The sequence below is a fragment of the Mesoplodon densirostris genome, chromosome 10 (genome assembly GCF_025265405.1).
Source record: "Mesoplodon densirostris isolate mMesDen1 chromosome 10, mMesDen1 primary haplotype, whole genome shotgun sequence".
Classification (NCBI taxonomy): domain Eukaryota; kingdom Metazoa; phylum Chordata; class Mammalia; order Artiodactyla; family Ziphiidae; genus Mesoplodon; species Mesoplodon densirostris.
This window is the reverse complement of record NC_082670.1, coordinates 16,880,879-16,902,394: the sequence shown is the minus strand read 5'-3', so window position 1 is coordinate 16,902,394 and position 21,516 is coordinate 16,880,879. Positions and strand designations below refer to the sequence as shown.

Below are 21,516 nucleotides of genomic sequence, written 5' to 3'. Positions count from 1 at the left end.
CTCTCCTCCAAGGTAATCATGTTTAGATTCTGAGAGAGGAAGTGGGGAGTGAATGGCTCAGGGCGGCCTTCCCCCCGCAGCCCTTTCTTCTTAGTTTAACTGTTTCTGTTGTGCTGTCTAGTCATCCTCATCAGTTTTCCGCTTCTTGGTGTGAACACGGTCATCCTTGTCACCTTCAGCTGCCCATGTGCCCAGAGCTGCCTCAGCCTCCTTGTCTTCACTCCACCCTCTTCCTCCCCACAGCCCCCTTCCCCCTCCTCCACTGCTCCCCACCTTCTTCCACTTCACTGGCAGCCCCCTGCTCCCCAGCTACCTCATCAGCCTTTCCATCAGCAGCATCTCTTCCACTCTCTACCTCCTCCACAACTTCCTTCTTCTCCTTTAAGTCCTTGGTGATGACCTCAGAGCTGGTGTCCATGGCCGGGTCTGACACGGTGGGGCACACCAGAGATCCAATGCAACAGACCAAAAAGAAAGTCCCAGTTCGGGGACTCTGGCAGTGAAGCAGCCTGAGTCCATGTCTGCGGAGGAGGCATACAGACCTGTGGCTGCAGTGAACAGGGAGCCAGTCTCAGGGACAATGAAAAGATGGCTTTTCAGAGCAGCCGACGAGTCCAACTGTATCTTTACATTCATGTATTCCATGGAAAATTTCCTTCCTGATTCAGACATTTTAAAAGTGGTATATTGAAGAGAGTTCTATTTAGCCAAAGAGCAAATCATAACAACCTAGAGAAACCACTCACTAGCATATTTGCAAAACATCTGGTTTCCAGATTATATACAATGCTCAACTGTTTAGCACAAATCGATAACTTGATTCATCTGCTTGGAATGGCACACTTCCATGACCAATTCTAGAATACAGAAGTATCTCCTTGAAGGGAAGTTTCGGTTATCTGCGGAATATTATTTTCGCTAATACCAGAGCTACCTCTAGGATTTTGACCCAGCAAACTTACTGGGTCAAAACAATTACCAGTTTGGTAATCAAAAGAGAAATATCCATAGGATACTGCCAAGGGAGGAAAGATCCAGATCAAAAATAAAGCTATGGACTAGGCATAGGTTCACTGGACTTCAAAGTACAATGAAGAATAACAAAGATCTATGACTGGAATAATGAAACTGACTGTGAGTGAAGTACTTTAAAGCCAGTGCCCATTCGGACTTGTTAATGCCCACACCACACCAAAGTTATATATTTTGACTATGACTCCCGCAGAGAAACAAAATGAGCCAACTGTACACCTAAGCGGGCAACCAATAATTGCTGTTCAACTGATTGACAGATATTCATAAATAATATCCCCAAATGACAGTATCAAACTTTCTAAAATTACAGATATGTTTTACCAATTTGAGACAAAGAATAAGAGACAAAGAGAAGAAAAACCATTGCCTTAAAGGATAATTTGGGAAAGAAATCGATTAGAAAAAGATTAGAAAACCTTGCCCATTTGTCACAGCAGCTGGGGACTTCCTGAGAGAAGCGAGTATTTGATTATCTGACACCAGTGCACAGAAATAGGGAGAATTAGCTTAATAAAACGAGTAAGATCACTGAACTAGAATTTGACTTGTGGAATATATTAATGTTACCACTTTTGAAAATTAATATTGATATCCCCTATCTCCAAATCTACTTTTCAGATTTAAATTTTCTTTCTTTTAGGTGATTCAAAATTTTGATTGAGTCATTTTCTACTTAAAGTCAAAAGTAAAGTATTCTAGTCTTAACTTTGCTTCAAAACACTAGAGACAATATAAAAATTATTACACTTCGGGCTTCCCTGGTGGCGCAGTGGTTGAGAATCTGCCTGCTAATGCAGGGGACGCAGGTTGGAGCCCTAGTCTGGGAAGATCCCACATGCTGCAGAGCAACTAGGCCCGTGAGCCACAACTACTGAGCCTGCGCATATGGAGCCTGCGCTCTGCAACAAGAGAGGCCGCAATAGTGAGAGGCCCGCGCACCACGATGAAGAGTGGCCCCCACTTGCAACAACTAGAGAAAGCCCTCGCACAGAAACAAAGACCCAACACAGCCAAAAATAAATAAATAAACAAATGTGAGGTTTAAAAAAAAGAAAAAAGAATATTATTTATAAAAAAAAAAATTACAATTCAATGATTTTAAAAAGGCAAATAATCTGATTAAAAATGGTCAAGAGCTCTGAATAGACATTTCTTCAAAGATATACAAATAAATCATCATCACATGAAAAGATGCTCAACATCAAAACCCATCAGGAAAATGCAAATCAAAACTACCAGGAGAGGGCTTCCCTGGTGGCGCAGTGGTTGAGAGTCCGCCTGCCGATGCAGGGGACGTGAGTTCGTGCCCCGGTCCAGGAAGATCCCACATGCCGTGGAGCGGCTGGGCCCGTGAGCCATGGCTGCTGAGCCTGTGCATCCAGAGCCTGCGTGTCCGGAGCCTGTGCTCCGCAACGGGAGAGGCCACCAACAGTGAGAGGCCCGCCTACCGCAAAAAAAAAACAAAAAAGGCAAGTGGCTAATACACGTCAGAAAATGAATTAAATCATGCAGTGAATAAAATTTCAAGCACTTAAAAAAAAAAAAAAAAACTACCAGGAGTTACCACTTCACATCTACTAGGATGGCTATAATAAAAATAAATTAAATAAAATAATAACAAGTGTTGACGAGAACATAGAGAAATTGGAACCATCATGCACTGCTGATCAGAATGTAAAATAGTATGGCTAATTTGACTATTAGTAGAGCTAACAGTCTGGCAGTTCCTCAAATTGTTAAGCATAGAGTTAACGTATGATCTAGAAATTCCTTTTCTGGGTGTATAGCCTAGAGAAATAGAACTATATGTCCACACAAAAAATTGTACATCAATGTCCATAGCAGCATTATCCCTAATAGCCAAGAAGTAGGAAAAACCCAAACATCCATCAGGTGATGAACAGAGAAATAAAATGTGGTATATCCATACAATGGAATATTATTAGGCAATAAAAAGAAATGAAGTAGTGATACATGTTGTAACACGGATGGACCTTGAAAACCTGGTAAGTGAAAGAGGTCAGTCACAAGGCAACACACGTCATATGATTCCGCTTAAATGAAATGTCAAAAGAGACAGAAAGCAGACTGTTGATTACCCAGGTCTGGGAAAGCAAGCAAGGAGGACTGAGGGGTGACAGCTAAAGCGGTTTGTTTGGGGCAATGAAAATGTTTTAAATTGACTGTGGTGATGAATGCACAATGCTGTGAATACACTAAAAACTACTTAATTGTACACTTCAAATGGTGTATGGTAGGAGAATCATTATCTCAATAAAACTGCTTAAAAAACACAACAACAATAACAAAATACTACAGATAAGCTTGAGCCACACCATCACCACTGTTCTCACTTCTGTGCCCTCTGCCTAAATGTCTCTTCCACCCACCAGCTCTAGCAAACTCCTACTCACCTTTCACGACTCAGGTACACGTCATCACCCAGGAAGCCTTCTCTACCCTCTTCAGAAAGAGTAAGGCACTGCTCCCCGTGTGTGCACAGATGAGCCAGTGGCACATCCTGGCAAAGATTCATACATGTGTCCCCCCCTTCGTATGCGTCCCTCAATTGTCTGTTCATCTTTAAATCCCCAGAGCCAAGCTGAGGACTTAGAAGAAAATATGCTCTTATTGTGGATGGAGGGAAAGAAGGGAGGAAGGGAAGGGAGTGAGAGAGGGAAGGAGGGAGTGAGAGAAGCAAAGAGGGGAAGGCAGGGCAGGGAGAGAGAGTACGAAAGAAAGGGAGCGGGGAGGGGAAATGCATGAATGAACAAACAAATGAGCAAAGTAGCAAAGATCAGGGCAGCAGAAAGGTGCATTAATGAGTACTCATCAAGACCAAACTTCCGGGGCAAATAGACTAGTTCTTGTCAGTAATCAAAAAGTTAACTCTAGAGAAATACTACTTTCAGCAGAAGCTGGGGTCAAGCTCGGATAGAGAATCTGATATTTCTTCCAGGGGACCTTCTTGCTCTAACAAGAACAAATAACAGCAGCAACTTTTCATTCTATGGAACACTGTGTACTGATAATTTTTTTTAATTACACTTACAAAATTATCACAGAAATAATTTTTTCATTTAATACATTATGAAATTTATACATATAATTATAGGAAAAGTAAAATAAAAACCCTATGCATTAAAAATAGATTAGAGGACTTCCCTGGTGGCGCAGCGGTTGAGAGTCCACCTGCCGATGCAGGGGACATGGGTTCGTGCCCCTGTCCGGGAAGATCCCACATGCCGCGGAGCAGCTGGGCCCGTGAGCCATGGCCGCTGAGCCTGCGCGTCCGGAGCCTGTGCTCCGCAACGGGCGAGGCCACAACAGTGAGAGGCCCACGTACCACCAAAAAAAAAAATAGATTAGAGGGCTTCCCTGGTGGCGCAGTGGTTAAGAATCCACCTGCCAATGCAGGGGACATGGGTTCGAGCCCTGGTCCGGGAAGATCCCACATGCCGGGGAGCAACTAAGCCCATGCGCCACAACTACTGAGCCTGTGCTCTAGAGCCCCCTAGCCACAACTACTGAAGCCTGCGTGCCTAGAGCCCGTGCTCCGCAAGAAGAGAGGCCACTGCAATAAGAAGCCCGTGCACCACACTAAAGAGCAGCCCCCGCTGGCCACAACTAGAGAAAGCCCACACACAGCAACAAAGACACAATGCGGCCAAAAATAAATAAATAAAACAAATTTTTAAAAAAATAGATTAGAAGGAAATATACCAAAATATTAACAGTAGCTGTATTTTGTTTGTTTGTTTCTTGTTTTGTTTTGTTTTTTGCGGTACTTGGGCCTCTCACTGTTGTGGCCTCTCCCGTTGCGGAGCACAGGCTCTGGACGCACAGGCTCAGTGGTCATGGCTCACAGGCCCAGCCACTCCGCGGCATGTGGGATCCTCCCGGACCAGGGCACGAACCCATGTCCCCTGCATCGGCAGGAAGACTCTCAACCACTGTGCCACCAGGGAAGCCCAGTAGCTGTATTTTGATAATGGCACTCATATTCTAAACATCAGGTCTTCCTAGATTCTAGAGGCTTTCAGACACGAGTCTGGGCCTAACAAGGCAGAGCTTCTTCCCCAAGCCTGATCCCAACCATCTGGAGGTTCGTAAGGTCTCTGGAGACATGTTCTATAGCATCCAAATGGCTCATCTGGAAGGGCTGGCCCCTCAGAGAGTTGACTTTGACCCCAAGGGCCCTCTCTTCATCCAATTATTCTGGATGGAATAATTCATGCTGGAACCTGCCAAGCCAAGGTTCTAACACTGGCCTTGAAGAAGGCTATATCGATAGTTCAGAGATTAGATAACAAGGGACAGAGGTAGGCTGTTAATTATGGGAAAAGGAAGCCTCCAGTGGGAAAGAGTTTTCTGCAAAAACAAAAGAACTCAATGACTTACTAGATATGGGAAATGACAGAGCGAAGATTTAAGGTTTCTAACCTACAAGGCTAATGCAAAGAGTGACACCAGTAACGTAACTGGAAGCCGTAGGGAGGAGCAGGTCAGAGGAAAGAGTGTAACTTCGGCATTAGACACGTTCACTTTAAGGTACTATCCAGTGATCTATGTGAGCAGAACTGCACCACAAACAATTGTAAACGCATGACAGAACTCATATAAGGTCAATGATGTTGATGTCACCAAAGATGACAGACACCAGGAACCGCAGTGAGGAGGACTACTGTACACCAGGGGTAAAAATCATCAAGGAGGTGGAAATATGTCACAGAGGCAGAATGGGTGGGCAGGACTTCAAAAGAGGAGTGTTTGCCTGACTGAGTAATGGTGACAGAACAATGGACTTAAGGTGGCAGCGAAAAGCAAAAACTATGCTGACCTCTCCTCTGCCTTATGAATCAGAGGGAACTCGCCTAGACATCACAAGTGCAATTAAAATGCTTGACTTAACTTCCTGTAGATTTCCATTTGACTATGCAATAAATTAGAACTAAATAACCACATGTGCATAGCATTTTACCCTTTACGTAGCATTTTCAAATACTTTATCTCATCTAATCTCCCCAGCAGCCCCATGAAGTAAGTATTTATGATCCCCATCTTATGGATGAGGAAACAGGGATAGAAAGATGTTGTGACTTGCAGAGAGGTATCCTAAACTGGAAATCAGGAGGCAGGGCCAGGACGACTTGTGTCTCTAACAGGTGAACTGAAGCACTTTGAAATCTGCGTTATCAATTTCCCTTTTGATGGAAATGGCCATGTTGCCTTTAACTCCCATGTATAGGGATTACCTCTTTTGTGATGCCTACAACAACTAAGCTTTGCACATTTAGTCACAGATTATAGTCATCTACTATCCTCTATAGAAAATAACATTTAGGGCTTCCCTGGTGGCGCAGTGGTTGAGAATCCTCCTGCCAATGCAGGGTACATGGGTTCATTCCCTGGCCTGTGAAGATTCCACATGCCATGGAGCAACTAGGCCCGTGCGCCACAACTACTGAGCCTGCGCTCTAGAGCCCGTGAGCCACAACTACTGAATCCTGCACGCCTAGAGCCCGTGCTCTACAACGAGAGAGGCCACCACTGTGAGAAGCCCACACACCACAGCTGGAGAAAGCCCACGCATAGCAACGAAGATCCAACACAGCCAAAAATAAAAATTAATTAATTAATTTTTTTTAAAAAAAGAAAGAAAATAAAGTTTACATTTAGAATGCTATAAATTATCTATACTCCTCATATAAGGAGCTATGAAGTAGAAAGCACAGATGAGAAGGCAAACATCGGGGGGCTGGATAAGAATGTAACAGCAAAGAGGAGACCGGAGCACCCCTCACCCTCCCCGCCTTCCATACTGAGTGTGTACAAGGCGATGGGGTGGGGCTGAGCAAGGTCAGCAGTCACGCTGGGGGAGGTGGGTGGTATCAGAGCCCATCCAAGGGGAGGAGGTTGTCAGAGCACAAGCAGGAGGAGAAAGGCATCTGTACAGGAGGGTGACTCTGCATGGGGGAACAGTGGACGAGAAATGAAGAAGGGAGGGACGGTCACAAAGGAGAGTGGCCTGACACCAGGTGGCACAACCTGAGCAGAGCAGGAGCATCCACCAAGGCGCGCAGCCCAGCCCAGGGTCTCAGCGCCGAGGAAATGCAAGAATGGCATCCCTGCAGGGGGCAGCCCAGAGTGGGTGTCAGAGCTGGAGCACAGTGAGATGGGCATATGCACATAAGGACAGCCTGGCCAGTGAAGCCCAAGCCCAATGGAGGTGACGAGGGCCGCCGCATGGAGCAGGTGGTGGCAGCTGCCCGGTGTCTGCTGTCAGACCATAAACAGGGTGAGGAAAGTATGCACGCAGGAGGATGGCCCTGCGAGGTGTTAGGAGGGTGTGCTCACAGGGCACTGGAATCTGGGAGGGGTGAGGAGGCCAGCTCTGTGGGGACGCACCAAGGAGCAGAGTACAGGAGTTCGAGAGAGGTGAAAGTTTGATGAGGAAATTTACATAGCTCAAGGAACCCTCTCACAAAATACATTATTAACAACAGGAAAAAAATAACCTTACAGAACAGACATTTGGCAGACATCACCTTAATCAACTGATCAAAGTTAACATCACCAGTAATGGGACAAATCCAAATCAGGTGTCACTTGACAGGATGCACTCAGAGGATCGATTTTGAAGATATTCCCACCAAAGATGCCCAACTTGAACCTACTCAGGAGAAACATTAGACAAACACAAATCATGGGAGGATCATTCAGTAACTGGCCTGTACTCCTCAAAAATGACAATGATAAAAAGGCAAGGAGAGAGAGAGAAACTGGTCCAGATTTTAAAAGTCTTAAGGAGACATGACACCTCAATGCAAAATCCTCTTGCTATAAATGACATTATAGGGATAACCTGTGTGAGGAGTGAAGGAGAGATGGTAGGGAGGTCTGAGGGCCAATTCCCATTTTTGATGGCAGTGTTGTGGTTCTTGTTGGACAATAACTTTGAAGAAAACAGACACTAAAGTATTTGGGAGTGATGAGGCAAAAGTGAACAGCTTACTCTCAAATGGCTTAGAAAGGGAAAAGGAAAAGGAAAAGATTTTCTGTAAACATCATTTTTTTTTTTTTTTTTTTGAAACCAAGAGGCAATTAGAGGGACAGGCTGCTCGGCAACATAAGAATATAAGGCTGCCACCAAAAAACTGCAAGAGAATGAAAGGCATTAAAAAACATGGAATATGGGCTTCCCTGGTGGCGCAGTGGTTGGGAGTCTGCCTGCCGATGCAGGGGATGCGGGTTCATGCCCCGGTCCGGGAGCATCCCACATGCCACGGAGCAGCTGGGCCTGTGAGCCATGGCTGCTGGGCCTGCACGTCCGGAGCCTGAGCTCCGCAATGGGAGAGGCCGCAGCAGTGAGAGGCCCACGTACCGGAAAAAAAAAAAAAAAAACGGAATATGACTATCCACATGGAAGTATTTTTTCTCTGATAGGAAATGAAGCATCAGTTTTATGGGAACAATGTCAGTGGCGGGACCAGTACAGATATCAGCAAACTGGGTTTTTTGTAAATGTCTATATTAAAGGAATATCTACTTTAAAAGCCAAAGAGAGACAGGTGGAGTCAAGATGGTGGACTAGGAGGACGTGAAATTTGTGTCTCCGCACAACTAGGGCACCTGCCAGGCACCGGTAGGGGACCACAGACACCTATGGGAATGGGAGGAACCCCAGCAACCAGCTGGCAGGATCTTGGCTCCCAGGCCGGAGGTCAGGTCCGAGCTCCTGTGCTGTGAGCTCCGAGTACAAACCACTGGACTAACAAAGAACCTCAGACCCCAGGGAATATTAAAAAGAGTGAGGCCACCCAGAGGTCGTTATCTCAGCACCAAGACCTGGCTCTATCCAACTCCTGCAAACTGCAGTGCTGGACGCCTCAGGCCAAACACAGAGTAAGACAGGAATACAGCCCTACCCATCAAAAAAAAAAAGAAACGACAAAAAAATATGTTACAGACAAAGGAACAAGACCAAATAAATGAAGACAAATAGGCAACCTACCTGAAAAAGAATTCAGAGTAATGACAGAAAAGATGATCCAAAACCTCAAAAACAGAACAGGGAAAATGCAAGAAACATTTAAAAAGAATCTAGAAAAACTAAACAGCAAACAAACAGTGATGAACAACACAACTAGCAGAGTAACTGCGGAAGAAGAATGGATAAATGAGCTGGATGATAAAATGGTGAAAATAACTGCCAGGGAGCAGAATAAAAAGAATGAAAAGAATTGAGGACAGTCTCAGAGACCTCTGGGACAACATTAAACGCACCAACATTTGAATTATAGGGGTCCCAGAAGAAGAAGAAGAGAAAAAGAAAGGGTCTGAGAAAATATCTGAAAAGATTATAGTCAAAAACATCCCTAACATGGGAAAGGAAATAGTCAATCAAGTCCAGAAAGCGCAGAGTCCCATACAGGATAAACCCAAAGAGAAACACTAAGACATATATTAATCAAACTATCAAAAATTAAATACAAAGAAAAAATATTAAAAGCAGCAAGGGAAAAGCAACAAATAACATACAAGGGAATCCCCATAAGGTTAACAGCTGATCTTTCAGCAGGAACCCTGCAAGCCAGAAGGGAGTGGCAGGACACAATTAAAGTGATGAAAGGGAAGAACCTACAACCAAGATTACTCTACCCAGCAAGGATCTCATTCAGCTTCGAGGGAGAAATTAAAACCTTTACAGACAAGCAAAAGTTAAGAGAATTCAGCACCACCAAAGCAGCTTTACAACAAATGCTAAAGGAACTTCTCTAGGCAAGAAACACAACAGAAGGAAAAGACCTACAAAAACAAACACAAAATAATTAAGAAAATGGTAATAGGAACATACATATCAATAATTTCCTTAAACGTAAACAGATTAAATGCTCCAACCAAAAGACATGGACTGCCTGAATGGATACAAAAACAACACCATACATATGCTATCTACAAGAGACCAACTTCAGACCTAGGGACACATACAGACTGAAAGTGAGGGGATGGAAAAAGATATTCCGTGCAAATAGAAATCAAAAGAAAGCTGGAGTAGCAATTCTCATATCAGACAAAATAGACTTTAAATAAAGACTATTACAAGAGACAAAGAAGGACACTACATAATGATCAAGGGATCAATCCAAGAAGAAGATATAACAATTGTAAATATTTATGCACCCAACACAGGAGCACCTCAATACATAAGGCATATGTTAACAGCCATAAAAGGGGAAATCAACAGTAACACAATTATAGTAGGGGACGTTAACACCCCACTTTCACCAATGGACAGATAATCGAGAATGAAAATAAATAAGGAAACAAAGCTTTAAATGACACAACAGACCAGATAGATTTAATTGATATTTATAGTACATTCCATCCAAAAACAGCAGATTACACTTTCTTCTCAAGTGAGCAAGGAACATTCTCCAGGGTAGATCACATCTTGGGTCACAAATCAAGCCACAGTAAATTTAAGAAAACTGACAACATATCAAGCATCTTTTCTGACCAAAATACTATGAGATTAGAAACCAATTACAGGGAAAAAAACGTAAAAAATACAAACACATGGAGGCTAAACAATATGTTACTAAATAACCAAGAGATCACTGAAGAAATCAAAGAGGAAATCAAAAAATACCTAGAGACAAATGACAATGAAAACACGATGATCCAAAACGTATGGGATGCAGCAAAAGCAGTTCTAAGAGGGAAGTTTATAGCTATACAAGCCTACCTCAAGAAACAAGAAAAATCTCAAATAAACAATCTAACCTTACACCTAAAGGAACTAGAGAAAGAAGAACAAACAAAACCCAAAGTTAGCAGAAGGAAAGAAATCATAAAGATCAGAGCAGAAATAAATGAAATAGAAACAAAGAAAACAATAGCAAAGATCAATAAAACTAAAAGCTGGTTCTTTGAGAAGATGAACAAAACTGATAAAGCATTAGCCAGACTCATCAAGAAAAAGAGGGAGAGGACTCAAGTCAATAAAATTAGAAATGAAAAAGAAGTTACAACAGACACCGCAGAAATACAAAGCATCCTAAGAGACTACTACAAGCAACTCTATGCCAAAAAAATGGACAACCTGGAAGAAATGGACAAATTCTTAGAAAGGTATAACCTTCTAAGACTGAACCAGGAAGCAATAGAAAATATGAACAGACCAATCACAAGTAATGAAATTGAGACTGTGATTAAAAATCTTCCGACAGACAGAAGTCCAGGACCAGATGGCCTCACAGGTGAATTCTATCAAACATTTAGAGAAGAGTTAACACCCATCCTTCTCAAACTCTTCCAAAAAATTGCAGAGGAAGGAACACTCCCAAACTCATTCTATGAGGCAACCATCACCCTGATACCAAAACCAGACAAAGATTCTACAAAAAAAGAAAATTACAGACCAATATCACTGATGAATATTGATGCAAAAATCCTCAACAAAATACTAGCAAATAGAATCCAACAAAACAACACATTAAAAGGATCATATACCATGATCAAGTGGGATTTATCCCAGGGATGCAAGGATGCTTCAATATATGCAAATCAATCAATGTGATACACCATATTGACAAATTGAAGAATAAAAACCATATGATCATCTCAATAGATGCAGAAAAAGCTTTTGACAAAATTCAACACCGCTTTATGATAAAAACTCTCCAGAAAGTGGGCATAGAGGGAACCTACCTCAACATAATAAAGGCCATATACGACAAACCCACAGCAAACATCATTCTCAATGGTGAAAAACTGAAAGCATTTCCTCTAAGATGAGGAACAAGACAAGGATGTCCACTCTCAACATTATTATTCAACATAGTCTTGGAAGTCCTAGCCACGGCAATCAGAGAAGAAAAAGACATAAAAGGAATCCAAATTAGAAAAGAAGAAGTAAAGCTGTCACTGTTTGCAGATGACTTGATACTATACATAGAGAATCCTAAAGATGCTCCCAGAAAACTACTAGAGCTAATCAATGAATTTGGTAAAGTAGCAGGATACAAAATTAATGCACAGAAATCTCTGGCATTCCTATACATTAATGATGAAAAATCTGAAAGAGAAATTAAGGAGACACTCCCATTTACCACTGCAACAAAAAGAATAAAATACCTAGGAATAAACCTACCTAGGGAGACAAAAGACCTGTATGCAGAAAACTATAAGGCACTGATGAAAGAAATTAAAGATGATACCCACAGATGGAGAGATATACCATGTTCTTGGATTGGAAGAATCAACATTGTGAAAATGACTATACTACCCAAAGCAATCTACAGGTTCAATGCAATCCCTATCAAACTACCAATGGCATTTTTCACAGAACTAGAACAAAAAATGGCACAATTTTATGGAAACACATAAGTGCTGGCACAGCCAAAGTAATCTTGAGAAAGAGAAAACGGAGCTGGAAGAATCAGGCTCCCTGACTTCAGACTATTCTATAAAGCTACAGTAATCAAGAGAGTATGGTATTGGCATAAAAACAGAAATACAGATCAATGGAACAGGATAGAAAGCTCAGAGATAAACCCATGCACATATGGTCACCTTATCTTTGATAAAGGAGGCAAGAATATACAATGGAGAAAAGACAGCCTCTTCAGTAAGTGGTGCTGGGAAAACTGGACAACTACATGTGAAAGAATGAAATTATAACACTCCCTAACAGCATACACAAAAATAAACTCAAAATGGATTAGAGACCTAAATGTAAGGCCAGACACTATAAAACTCTTAGAGGAAAACACAAGCAGAAGACTCTATGACAGAAATCACAGCAAGGTCCTTTCTGACCCACCTCCTAGAGAAATGGAAGTAAAAACAAAAATAAACAAATGCGACCTAATGAAACTTAAAAGCTTTTGCACAGCAAAGGAGACCATAAACAAGACGAAAACATAACTCTCAGAATAGGAGAAAATATTTGCAAATGAAGCAACTGACAAAGGATTAATCTCCAAAATCTACAAGCAGCTCATGCAGCTCCATATCAAAAGAACAAACAGTCTACCTGCTGATGCAGGGGACACGGGTTCGTGCCCCGGTCCAAGAAGATCCCATATGCCGCAGAGCGGCTGGGCCCGTGGGCCATGGCTGCTGGGCCTGCACGTCTTGAGCCTGTGCTCCGCAACGGGAGAGGCCACAACAGTGAGAGGCCCGCATACCGCAAAAAAAAAAAAAAAAAAAAACACAACCCAATCCAAAAATGGGCAGAAGATCTACATAGACATTTCTCCAAAGAAGATATACAGATTGCCAACAAACACATGAAAGGATGCTCAACATCACTAATCATTAGAGAAATGCAAATCAAAACTATAATGAGGTATCACCTCACACTGGTCAGAATGGCCATCAACAAAAATCTACAAACAACAAATGCTGGAGAGGGTGTGGAGAAAAGGGAACCCTCTTGCACTGTTGGTGGGAATATAAATTAATACAGCCACTATGGAGAACAATATGGAGGTTCCTTAAAAAACTAAAAATAGAACTACTGTACGACCCAACAATCCCACTACTAGGCATATACTCTGAGAAAACCATAATTCAAGAAGAGTCATGTAGGGGCTTCTCTGGTGGCGCAGTGGTTGAGAGTCCACCTGCCAATGCAGGGGACACGGCTTCATGCCCTGGTCTGAGAAGATCCCACATGCCGCGGAGCGGCTGGGCCCGTGAGCCATGGCCGCTGAGCCTGCGCGTCCGGAGCCTGTGCCCCACAATGGGAGAGGCCACAACAGTGAGAGGCCCGCATACCGCAAAAAAAAAAAAAAATTCATGTACCAAAATGTTCATTGCAGCACTATTTACAATAGTCAGGACATGGAAGCAAACTAAATGTCCATTGACAGATGAATGGATAAAGAAGATGTGGCACATATATACAATGGAATATTACTCAGCCATAAAAAGAAACGAAATTGAGTTATTTGTAGTGAAATGGATGGACCTAGAGTCTGTCATACAGAATGAAGTAAGTCAGAAAGAGAAAAACAAATGCCGTATGCTAACACACATAAATGGAATCTAAAAAAAAAAAATCGTTCTGAAGAGCCTAGGGGTAGGACAGGAATAAAGACGCAGACGTGGAGAATGGACTTGAGGACCTGGGGAGGGGGAGGGGGAAGGGTAAGCTGGGACGAAGTAAGAGAGTGGCATGGACATATATATACTACCAAATGTAAAATAGACAGCTAGTGGGAAGCAGCCGCACAGCACAGGGAGATCAGCTCGGCCCTTTGTGACCACCTAGAGGGGTGGGATAGGGAGGGTAGGAGGGAGATGCAAAAGGGAGGGAATATGGGGATATATGTATACATATAGCTGATCACTTTCTTATACAGCAGAAACTAACACAACATTGTATATCAATTATACTCCAATTAAGATGTTAAATAAATAAAAGCCAAAAAGAAGAAAAATTCACATGTAATTATTCATAAATCTTTCCTTAAATATGGAGAAATAAGTGAAATTGATTCAGAGCCAGGTAAAAATGTCTTTGGTGCCTTAAGCACTACATGTATTAGGTAAAAGACTTTATCAATCTGCTATTCATGCACTAACATATTTCCAACTAAAAAAGAGTAATTTAGTCCCCCTCATAGTATTTTTAAGTATCTGTAATTCATCTAACACTCACTCATGATAAAAACACGCAGGAAACTAGGAACAGAAAGTATTTTCCTCAATCACATACAGAATATCTACCAAAACTTCTATAGCTAATATCACTTAAAGGTGAAAGATCAAAAACCAGGCAAGGATGTCCCATCTCACCTCTCAAATGCAACACAGTATTAGAGGGTCTAGACAGCACAATGAAGCAAAAAAAAAAGAAGTAAAATACAAACAAATCGTAAAGAAAGCTGTCTCTTCTTGCAGATAACACAATTACCTATGTAGAAAATCCCAAGAAATTTACAAAAGAAACTCCGAGAACTAATAATTGAGTTCTGCAAGATCACAGAATATAAAATCAACAAACAAAAATCAATTGCATTTGTATACACTAGCAACTAACAAGTGAAAAAAATCAACAAAAGGAATACCACTTATACCAGTGCTCCACGAAAATGAAATACTTTGGTGTGAATCTAAAAAAATATGTACCACATATGTATGCTGAAAATTATAAAATTTTGTTGAAATAAATTAAAGTAGACTGGATCCCTGGAGAGACTTACCACATTCACAGATTAAAAGACTCAGCATAGTAAAGATGTCAATTCTCCCCAAATTGATCTGTAAGTTTAACGCAAGTCCTATCAAAATCCCAGCAAGGTTTCTGGTAGTCACACACAAACTTATTCCAAAATGTATATGGAAAAGGAAAGTCCCTAAAATAGCCAAAATAATTTTGCAAAGGAATAAGAAAGTAGGAGGAATCAGTCTATCCGATTTTAAGACTTCTTGTATAGCCACAGTAAACAAGACTTTTGTGACTGAGGTAGACCCTCCCAGGGAACATAAAACAGGGGCAGCAGATGGATTAACTTAGGAGTTTAATCCACTGCCAGAACAGGAAGTCTTCAACATCTTCCACAGTGTGGTGTTTTTGTGGACCAGTGACTACTTGGAGTTTTTAATTCTCCCCCTTCTTTCTAAGTGGGAGGATTTATTAAAGTTATCTTGTTCCTTTACCCACTGAAGTTTTCTGGGTGTACAAGGAACACAGATTTTCTCTTTTAGCTTTAGGTCACCAGAAGATGAGCCACAACCAGACCTGATGGAGAAAAGTACACATCAAGCAGACATCCTGGACTAAGAGGTAGATGCAATCATGGATGAGAACAGGTATCATCTACCTCAGAAACGTGGTAACTGTATTCCATGGAAAATGCATTCATAAGAAGAAGGCTATATTTTGATTTTGGCTAGCCAAAGTGATATATTTTGCAGATACTATTGGTTAACAAACCCAATACCTATTTCCAAACTCTTTCTCCCTTCCCCCATCTCTACCAGAGGCTGGAAAAGCTAAATCACACTTTCTCAGCCTTCCTTCCACTTAACGGTGGCCATATGAATCAATTTTGGCCATAACACTTAAGGGGAAGTCTGCTGTGCTACAAGGTTTCCAAGAAGGTCTTCTGGTTTCCTGATAAAATGAATAGAGATGTCCCAGAAAGGCTTTTGGTTTCCTGGTAAAAAGAGAGATGCTGCTGTCAATCCATACCCCTTCGTGGCACCTCAGACAGAAAGGTGATGCCTAGAGCAGGAGCAACCATCTTGCAACCATGAAGGAAAGGCCAAGAAAATTACAGAACAGCCCTGACACTGCTGAGCAGCTAAGTCAATGTAAGCAAGATCCCTACCTCCAAACGTCTTCTCATGTAAGAAAAATAAATCCTCATTAGTTTAAGCCACTGTTGACTAGGTGTTTTGTTACATACAATGAAAAGCATCCATATCTAAATACATTGTGTTATCTAATAATAAATTCTTTAAAAATATGAATAATGATTTACTATTGCATGAATACTACTACTAATAACTAATCTTTCTAAAGCCTTCTGGAGTACTTTTATAATGAATATTAATTTGATAGTATGTGTTATACATTCCCCGCATATATTCACTTAGCCTCTCAGGATCTCATTTCCTTTCTTCCATTCAACATGTATTTTGAAGAGCCTACTATGTGTTAAGCACTCTACCAGCTGCTGGGAAAACAGAGTGATTTAGTCAAGGCCTCTGTTTCCACCCAGCTTACTTTCTAGCAGGAAGCTTATTTGCAAAATGAGACAGATGGAAAATGATCTCTCCTAACACCAACATTTGTAAAGCAATGAAGCTAGTTTCAGCATACAACACAAGGATCAGGAAAAACAATAAAGGAAGGAGGCTTCTGAATAAGACTACTCCAACTCAGTGAGTCTAGGAGGGAAAAAAAGTAGTAACAGTGAAGTTAGAAGTTAAATATTTACAAAATAAAAGAAGCAGGAAAAAAGTATACTCAATCCACATTCTCAAGCCCCACTCTGCCCAAAGTAACTGCAGCAAAGAAAACATAGATCTCAAAACAGACTTTAATGGTTGGGTAACAGGGAACACAATAAAGGCAGGTCTTGGAGACAGTGCTATGGTGTTAAGGCTAAGCCAAAAAAAAAGGCCAATATTTGTCAAACAGATGTAGAGTCTTCCAATTCCAATTTTATAAAATCTTGCTTAATTTTTTCACTTAACAGTCTATGTTTTCTTCTACAATGATATTTTATAATCTTTTTGTAATCTTTTTGTAATATATTTTGTAATCTTCACTACAACCAAATCTGTTTATGTTATGCTCTACCCAGAAGCAATGTATTGATTGTAAATGCCTTACTTCTACTTAACCTCACGGGGAAGATAGATCAAGTATTACAAATCACTTAAGAGAGTTAAAATACAGAGCACATCTAAGCCAAATATGTCTAAACACTTATTAAACTGTACCTTAGAGCAATATATTGACTTTTTACACACTACCTACATATAACTTGACTCATTAGAAAGCCCCAATTTTAGGAATTTATCATAAGTCACAAAGACATTCAAAACTTTTCAATTAATTTAGTGAAATTCACACATGTCCCTGGTGAGAACTGTGAGAAACATTCTAGACTAACATACACATCACTGGAATTCTTGTTTAACTAACCAATGCAGAAAAGGTAAAATGGATGCATATCGACTCAACACTTTAACTTAGTTAACCAATAAATTTTCTCTAACAGCCATTTTTATATTTGATAGATAAGAGAACCCAGGTAAATAAAAGTTTTACAACATATTTAAAAGAAGTTTGCCAAAGTGGAGTAGAATACAGAACTATTTCTAGATTACAGTTAAAAGACAGATACCGGTCATATCTATGGTTTTATTCTTACAAAATGCTTTAACAGAAATAAAATAATTTTCCTAGGAATTAACTGTCCATAATATCTTTAACCAGAATGCGTCAGTGTTTTATCTCATTGTAACCATAGCAAAGACAAATATTGTCTTTTTGAATTAAGTGTGCTGAGTATTCTAGGAAATCATGCTACTACTCAGAAAACAGATGAAGAAGAAGGTGGGAATATTTTACAAACTATAATCATAGGATCTATGCCAAGAAGCATAGAAACGTTAGAGACAAAATTTTGTTTTGGGCTTCCCTGGTGGCACAGTGGTTAAGAATCCACCTGCCAATGCAGGGGACACAGGTTCGAGCCCTGGTCCAGGAAGATCCCACATGCCACGGAGCAACTAAGCCCGTGCGCCACAACTACTGAGCCTGCGCTCTAGAGCCCGCGAGGCACAACTACTGAGTCTGACTGCCACGACTACTGAAGCCCACGCGCCTAGAGCCCGTGCTCTGCAACAAGAGAAGCCACCCAATGAGAAGCCTGGGCACCGCAACGAAGAGTAGCCCCCGCTCATGGCTTAGCCCATGCGCAGCAACAAAGACCCAATGCAGCCAAAAATAAAAATAAATAAATTTATTTTAAAAAATAATTTAATAAAATCATTATTACAAAGAAACTATTTCTATGATATAGCTTACTCTAATACCAGTTGTTGATGTGAATATAATAAACTCAATTAAACAAACAAAAACTGGCTTCCATAAACTGCAGAAATACTGTACTATACAAAATTTTTTTTTTTTTTTTTTTTTTTTTTTTTTTTGCGGTATGCGGGCCTCTCACTGTTGTGGCCTCCCCCGTTGCGGAGCACAGGCTCCGGACGCGCAGGCTCCGGACGCGCAGGCTCAGCGGCCATGGCTCACGGGCCCAGCCGCTCCGCGGCATATGGGATCCTCCCAGACCGGGGCACGAACCCGTATCCCCTGCATCGGCAGGCGGACTCTCAACCACTTGCGCCACCAGGGAGGCCCTGTACTATACAAAATTTTAAACACAGAGGCTTATGTACAAAATTTTAGTACTAAGTAATCTCGTAATTTGAAATACTTTTCAAATTTTCACCTCTCAAACAAACGTATGTACACCAAGGGGGGAAGTGGCGGATAGGGGTGGTGGTGGGATGAACTGGGAGATTGGGATTGACATATATACACTAATATGTATAAAATAGATAACTAATAAGAACCTGCTGTATAAAAACTAAAAATTTAAAAATTAAAAAAAAAAATTTCATGTCTCCCCTTTTTTTTTTCCCGCACTACCCCCTTCATATGTGGAAATGGATGTTTTTAAATTAAGTGTAGCCCTCGGTTCTCATCTGAGATGATAGCCCAGTTTCATGTGGTTTGGGGGGGCTTAGGGTGGTGGTGAGTTCTTAAGAGAGCATTAAGGTGAAAAGAAGTAGGGATCCAAGTACATCAAAGGCAGGACTTTCATATTTTGTAAACAGGACAGAGCAGCAGCTGGACACCCTATTATCTGCCTAGCCTATTCCTGAGTAAGAAGATAAAAAGAAGCAACTTCAAGAGAGAGGAAAAGTCTTACAAAAACAGACAAAATACTATGAGTTTGTCCTCTTAGTAGACTGATAGGGAGAAGAGGCTGTCCCCATGGGTCTCAGATCCAAATACTACTACTCCACTCCTAAAAAATGGTCTCTACCAAGAGCTGACCAGCCCCTCATCCTAGCGTTCACCCCAAACCACCAAATGCCTTCTCATAAACTTTGAAAACAAACCTCTTGAATTAGGTGGTAAACTCTCCCCAATTGCACAGGATCTAGTTTCAAGAAAAGAATTCCATAATAAGCTGCATAGAAACGGTTCTCCAATCTCCCAAAGAAAGCACATTAATAAACCAATGTGCCTTTTTTAAAAATGAGATATAAATAGATATAAATCATAACTATCACTTATTCAGCATATTCTTGTGCTAGGCTCTCAGAGTTTCATATGCATAAATTCATTCAATCCCTACAACAATTCCACGAGACAGGTACATGGTTGTCTCCACTTTACAGATGAGGAACCTGGGCTTAAGTAACTTGGCCAAGGTCACACATTGTCAAATGATAAAAGAAGGATTTGAACTGAGCAATCTGGCTCCAGACTCTGCAACCTAATCACCACCTATACACTCCTGCTGTCAAATGTATTTAAAAGCACTTCAATATATATCAGGAATAAAATAAGGGTCTATTACATAGCACTATCTTTTTGTCAAGCACCCTGGCTTAGAAATCAATAAAACCTCCCTATTAATTACTAACCTCCACCTTGATTTACTTTGTAAAACACATACAGCAAGCATCTTGCACTTCATAAAAAAATTTTTGAATCAGTATACTACTCTTTCTGTAAATTATAGCAATAAGATTTTATTTTAACAAGATTTGAACACAACATAGCAATTTCCCTTTCCCACTGAGTTTGGGAAAGTATACTGTAAAGGATCCCATTTTAAAACCTTTAACACACTGAATAACCTAAGTGTTACAAAATAAGTGTAAGTTGGCAGGCTGTTATATTATTATATCATACTCCCCTGTCCATGGTCCAAATGGATCACTGCATAAACTTATTAGTTTGCTTTCTTGGCTTACAAAGTTAGCTTATATACTGATTATCTTAAGATTTTTCAAAAATTATCATCCTTCTAAAATAAGGGTATATAATTCACTACAATGTTAAACTCTTTTTCTGTTGTTACTAAAAAACGAATGGACTTTCTTCAACAACAAAACTTGTCTACAACTATCTGAAGAGAAGTTATGCTTTGCCCTGGAAATATACAGATTTATATTTCATTGCTCACTAATCAACAAAATACCTTTAACATACATTTTTCTTCACCAAAAAAGCCATATAAAAACGATATAATTAGTCTCCCCAAAGATGTTTAGGCACCAAACATTTTATTGAAAAAAGCCTGGCAAATGCAAGTGGTCTCCTTTCTGTTTCAGATTAGTATTTAAAAAAAAAAAAATCAACGTGTCAGTTTCTAATGAAAATGATAGCTAATTAAGTTCTTGAAAAATTGAGAGTTGTACTAGGTAACAGCTAAGATAACAATTAGATATTGCAATAGTACTGAAATGTAAATAGTAAATTTGAGGAAGTAATAAAGCAGAGTGGAAAGGGCTTCCAAGAAAAAATGTGTTGGTCAAGGGAAAAGATGGCAGACTAACACAGACTCATTGAACCTATCTTTTTCAAATCTCAATGAATTAAATAGTAGAAATAAAACTAGCAAAGAAAATTACCACGAGTGTTCTAACCTGAAAAGGGGCCAAACTTTATAAATTTTTTAAAAATGTCATCTGGAAGCAGAGTAAACATATAAAACTGAAAACAAAATATTTCAATCATCAACTCAGTGTTATCCCTCACTCCTTTGCCCACATTATCCATCCAAAATCGAAAAGAAGTACTATAAGGGAATTCCCTAAGGGTCCAGTGGTTAAGACTCCACACTTCCAGTGCAGGGGGCATGGGTTTGATCCCTGGTCAGGGAACTAAGATCCCACATGCCACACAGCCAAAATATAAATAAATAAATA

The 21,516-nt window shown here is 40.6% G+C and overlaps 1 protein-coding gene and 1 pseudogene across 5 annotated transcripts in view; both read right to left on the bottom strand.

Moving 5' to 3' along the window:
• The window catches only part of CDKAL1 (CDK5 regulatory subunit associated protein 1 like 1), a 657,744-nt gene that overhangs the window by 571,757 nt on the left and 64,471 nt on the right, over positions 1-21,516 (bottom strand). The gene's annotated exons all lie outside the window — the stretch shown is intronic.
• LOC132497228 (prothymosin alpha-like) lies at positions 118-3,616 on the bottom strand (annotated as a pseudogene).